The sequence below is a fragment of the Medicago sativa genome, chromosome 3 (assembly GCF_051527215.1).
Source record: "Medicago sativa cultivar Bolivia chromosome 3, Bolivia_mono, whole genome shotgun sequence".
Lineage (NCBI taxonomy): Eukaryota > Viridiplantae > Streptophyta > Magnoliopsida > Fabales > Fabaceae > Medicago > Medicago sativa.
The window spans coordinates 4,555,887-4,561,886 of record NC_140751.1 but is presented as its reverse complement, the minus strand read 5'-3'; the positions used below and the strand labels follow the sequence as shown (position 1 = coordinate 4,561,886).

At 34.3% G+C, this 6,000-nt stretch overlaps 1 pseudogene; it reads left to right on the top strand.

Moving 5' to 3' along the window:
• The first annotated feature begins 382 nt into the window (after window positions 1-382).
• On the top strand, window positions 383-5,295 carry LOC146935073 (putative inactive shikimate kinase like 2, chloroplastic; annotated as a pseudogene).
• Window positions 5,296-6,000: the final 705 nt, after the last annotated feature.

The window sequence follows — 6,000 nt, the reverse complement described above, 5'->3', positions numbered from 1 at the left end:
TCACGAATGAGCTTTCTAAAGTAAGATAGCTCGCCATGAACCTACTTGGGTTGTCCTACTGGTGTTGGCTTGAGACCTTGGAGTGTTCCTCTCAAGATCTCTTGCTTGATTCTCCTAGTGCTAATTTCTATGGCTAATTTGACTTCTTCAAAAAATAAAAAGATAGTATGTGTTCATTGAAGCTTCCCAAATCACCGACCGCTAAGGTATTTTGTTATTCAATATATTACTGCTCAGTAGTATGTGTTCTATTTTATAACTGTGTGAGAATTGAATTAAGAGTAAAATTGTTAAATGATAAATCAAGAAAGTTAAGCTCTATAGGAGGTTTATCCTGCACTGTTTTTTTTTTTTTCAGCAGAAAACGGAGGAGATATCGTAAACATTCAACTTCTTCTCGACTCTAAAACCAAATTTCATCTCACTGCATGCGTTCATTCTCTCATTATTCATTATTTTCTCTAGCTCACAAATACCCTCTTTCTCCCTGCAAATGCTCATTCCCTCCCGTTTCCACTGCAACTTACGAGGTACTTACTTATCCTCTTTACTTTTACACTTTGTAATAAGCTTCGCGCCTGCCTTTGCGTTTGGCCCATCTGTTTGTGGTGGAGGCGACAACCCCCACAGTATGGTTCAGAGCTATTATTGTAATCCGGACCATAGTATTTATATAACACTTGCAACATTCAGTATTAATAATATGACTACAGCTGCTTTGTATTCTCTGACTAGGTACACTTGGCCGGACTTTGTGACCAAACATGTGTTCCATTGTTTTGCTATTTCTGGTTTCTTTAGGTACGCTAACCATGTATTTGGTTATGCGGTGACAAAAATTGAATTTGATTGGATTGATTATGTAAGATTGATTTTGGCAAAATGTCAAGTGAAGGAAAATTGATATGTTTAAATACATGCTTGTGAAAGTCAGTTGAACAATAAACTTAACTGTAAAAATTAATTCTAGAATAAAAAACTACAACTTCTAGTTTCAAGTTAGAATTAATTCTAATTGAGAGCCACCGAACATGTCGAAACCAATTATACACCAACATAATCAATTATGGCTCAAAGAAATGGAAAAAAAAAAAAAAAAACATGTACTATGTTGGTGGCAAAGTTAGTTTTAAGGATCTAAACCTGGAACCGAAATGTCTGCTTGTAACACATACAATTTTATTTTATTTTTCTTTTTGTAATTTGTTGTCCGTCTCTTTTGGCATTTGTTGTAAGAGGCACAAAAGACATGATAGTTGATACAAACGATACATCTTTAACTATCAGAGTGTGGCGGTCACGACCTCCCATTACGTTGGTAGACACTAATCCTCATTTTGACAGGATTAAACCCTCGGAAACAATATGGTTTGTTCAAGTTTAAACTACGTTAAAAATTGAATTTTGAACCGTATTTTGGGCTTTTCGCCTTTGTGGTTGAATGGTTCTGATTTGGGTATAGATGATGATCAGCTTGTGGTGAATATCAAGAAAAACTATCCTAAGTTGAAATGGCCTGACATTATGGAATCATGGGAATCACTTGCTGCTGGATCATCACAGCTTTTGAAAGGAACGTCAATCTATCTTGTTGGTGATTCCACTGAAATCAACCAGAAATTGGCTGAACAGCTTGCTACTGGTCTGGGGTACGTTTTGTAACTACTAGAAATTATTATGTGAAGTGGTTTATTTTTGTGATAGATGTCTATGATTGATGTGCAACTTTGATCAATGGCTTAAATTAACATTCTTGTGTTTAATGTTCTTCTCTTCATAGGTACACACCATTAGGTACAAAAGAGTTACTCAAAACTTATTCCAACCAAACCGTGGATTCATATAAGTGTCATTGTTATCCCTTGTTTTTTCTTCCAGATTTCTTGGGCAGCAAGGTTCAGCAAAGACATGATAGATAGAGAAATCGAATTAATGTATACTATGTATTGTCATCAACATTAGCATATTTATTATTACAATAGAAATCTAGGATGAATCGAGTGAGTGCCTCTAGTAATGTCTCTTACTCTTACAAGATATTACGTGTATCAGTTTGACTCTAATTTTAGGTGCTAACTTAAAGGCTTTAAGTATAGACACAATTAAAGCAATGTGCCAATTCTCCTATTTTAGCATATGGATAATCAGTGTCACGTAGAAACTGCTGAGTTTTGATACAACCTTTTTGTAGCAATTATGTGTGTTACTTCTTCTGACAAAGATATGTTACAAATTGAGGAACCAGTATGGTTTTCTCCTCCTCTGTCCTTGATTCAATTCATGTCTTTTCAACCATCATTTTTCTAGATTCATTTTAGACCCCTTCCAGGAAACCCAAAAGTGGTTGCTCATGGTAAAAGTGGGTTGTGACCTTACGGGCCTGTATGCGAGTTGGTTTTTGGAGGGTTTTGGAGGGCTATGCCAATATTTTGATATATATTTGCAAGTTGGACCTTAAGTGAACTTTGCCAACAATGTTAGGGATATTAATCCTAGATTTGCAAAACTGAGAACGTCGGCCCCGAATTTTATCTTAGAGCTAATTGAGTTGATTCATGAGTAAAGAAAAAAAAATATAAAAAAAACCCCTACATGAAAGATATTTGATGCAGAACGGAAGCAAGAATTAACAAGCTCTAAACCTAAATGATAAACAGACAGGCTGCAAGCGACAAACCTATCAAATATGGGTTTCTGAAAGGCTTAAATAGGTCTTTCGTCCCTGTAAATATAGGTCATTTGAATTTTCGTCCCTGAAGTTACTAATCCTTCCAATCTGCCACTGCAAAATTAAATCATTTGACTTCTGGTCCTAATTAGGTTTTTTTGCTGAGTTGGGGTGTCATTAGCGACGTGGTGCCCATGTGGCAAGTGATGATTGAGCGAGGTGGTTGGCTTAAATAGGTCTTTTGTGCCTGCAAATATAGGCCATTAGAATTTTCGTCCCTGAAGTTACTAATCAGATGTAATTAGCACCATTTTTCAAATGATTAATATTTGCAATGGCAAAATGGAAGGATTAGTAACTTCAGGGACAAAAATTCAAATGACCTATATTTGCAGGGACGAAAGACCTATTTAAGCCTTTCTGAAATCCCCCAGAAATTGAGAAAAGTCTCGATAATTTTATTGAATAAAAAAAGTGCCTCTTGGGCTGCATAAGTTTGTTTAATTACTAGAGGAAATAACAAACCGGTATGGGCCGAGAAACAACAAACTGAAATAAAACAGAAAATAATAAATATGTTGAAATATTAAAATGCGGTTTTGGGCCTTAAGACGACCTTGATGACTAAATTCACCCCTACGTCATGGCAAAGCGATGAGTTTTTCTTGTGAGGTCCGGGGTTTTTCAAAAAGGTATAATTTTAGTCATTTCAACAACGGATGTCAAATCTGCACCATTCTGAGTGAACCTTTCTTGTGCGCCACTTCATCTTCGATACGCGCCGCCCGTTTTCCTACATCAATATTAGTATTATAATGCATCTTGTTTAGTAGAAGAGGACATGGCTGCGACAATTGCACCAATTTCAATACCTTAGTCACTTAAATCCTATATATTGTAGTGCATTAACAAATGTAATTAAATTATATGGCTGCTTGTTGAAGGTTCTGACTCATTAGCGGAAGGCGAAGGTACTATACTCGAAAGCATACATAGGTAAGTCAATTTCTTAATTTTATTGATACTTTTGTTGCTAGGTTTTAACAAAAAAATTCTACTTTTGACTTTTGAGCGCTCTGCAAGTCATGTAAGGGTCGTGGTTGCAACCTTAGGAGGTAAACATGGTGCTTCTGGAAGATCTCATAAATGGCAACATCTTTATGCAGGATTTATTGTATTGTTGTCACAGGCTGAAGCCTCAGGTGATTTTAGTTGATATGTTATTTGGTTGTTTTTACAAGATATGTCTTCAGTTTCGGTCCAATACTCCAATCTTGTTCTGAACCTTCAAAATATAAGAGATGAGTCATTTGACTCAAGTCTCGAAGAAACTTTTACCATTACAAAGATTGTGTGTTAGATGAGGGATTTAGGAGGCGAAATGTGTGTGTGGGGGTTCTTACATGTATCTATCCAAGAACCTAACCTTATCAACTTTTATAAATATCTTGTTCCACAATTTGGTGGAAGATCATTGGAAGATTTTAAACATCCATAAAAGGGGAGGAAAACTTATTTGGATTGACTTGATTCAGCTCATTTATTGACATAAACACTTGTGAGACTGTTTGAGAGAGCTTATGAAAAAGACTTAGATGAAAACAAGTTGACTTTATTTTATCTTTTGTTTTAGAAATAGCTTATACATAAACGCTTGTATCATAAGTGCTTAGTTATGTTAATTATGATTGCTTCAGTCATTGTTTTCAGTAAAAATTGATTTTGATAGTATGAAATACATATGAAGATTCTGCATCAGACGGAATTGTCAAAGATCGCATAACTGAATCTACAAATGAAGATGTGGTCGTGAAATTACAGGGATGGGATCCTGCTTATGCTAAAAGTGTTGCACAGGGATGTTTGAGTGCCCTAAAATAGTTAATCCTATCAGACAAAAAACTTCTAGGTACTTGTGCTGATTTATTTATAATTAATCCCTTGTTGTTACATCAAACTTCTGGCTTGATAACTTGGGCAATTGCTTTTCATTTAGTTAAGAGTATGTTTGAACAAACAGTTCAATTAAATGCTTATTGAATAAGATTTTGTTGTATAAGCCCTTATGCATAAGTTAATTTTATAATTAACGAGAATGTAGTTAAATTGTTTTAATATAAGTTGTATAACTTGTAAGCTATGTAACACAGATACGGGCACCGGACATGACACGGAATTGACACGCCGACATCATTAATAATTCGAGAAAATCACGTAATTCAGTGTAATTACTTGTGTCAGTGTCGTGTCTGTGTCGGACACCACACATGTCCGACACCGGAATACACCTAATCCGAGAAATATCAACGCTTCATAGCTTGTAAGCTATATTTTTCTAAACTATCTGAAGAAACTTAATGAATATGTCATAAACTAAAATCATCTCCAGAACTTACTCAAGATTTTATGTCATAAGGTAAGTTCAAAAAAGTTGTAAATTAAAACGGAGACTGGAATTAATGTTTAAAAGTTGATTAGTCATGATTGACTTCATGTCCAACTCTGTTATCATCCAGGTAATAAAAAGCCTATACATAAGATTGGGATGTCGTGGTGATTAGCCAAACATCAAACCCCCTGGTTGGTATCCATCAAGTGAAGCTGGTGAAACTCTTGGCACGCAATAACGATGCATGTAATATTAATAACAATGTGTAACATCAAATCTGTCAATACAAGTTTATTAAGGTAATATAAGAGAAATGTGGCTGGATGTTCCAAAAACTGGTTTATACTCCAATTTTTTTAGCAGCAGTTGGAGTTCTTGGTTTTAGTACAATTTTGGCTTTCAATTGGAGTTTGTTCATTGGGATGACTCTCGATAAAATTTGACAGATAATGATTACATTTTCAAGGTAGAAAAAAAAATCAAAAGTTGCAGAAAATGATAAATATTACATTCCTACTCAAAATTGAACACAAAGTCAAACTATTCATAAATAATCAACATGGTTACCATAACATGATTTAATTTACAGTTGGATGGTCATTTTAAATGTAAACTATCCACCCCTTTATATGATGTTCACTTTAATTTAAATTTACGGTTAGTATTTGTGACCATATTGGATGTAACGATGTTGAGTTTTTCACATTGTATAAGTTTCAAAATTGAACATTTTAAATTTCATTCTTTAACAATAATATGAATTGTTTTAAACTAAGAATTAATAAACTATTGTCTTGAACTCTTGATCTTGCAGATATGCAATACAAGTTAAAAATATTTTAAACTTTAAAGATTATATTATAAGAGCTACCAAAAATTATTATTATGATAATAAATACAATTTAAACCATACTCTTGATCTGATTTTGTTAACACGAAGCAA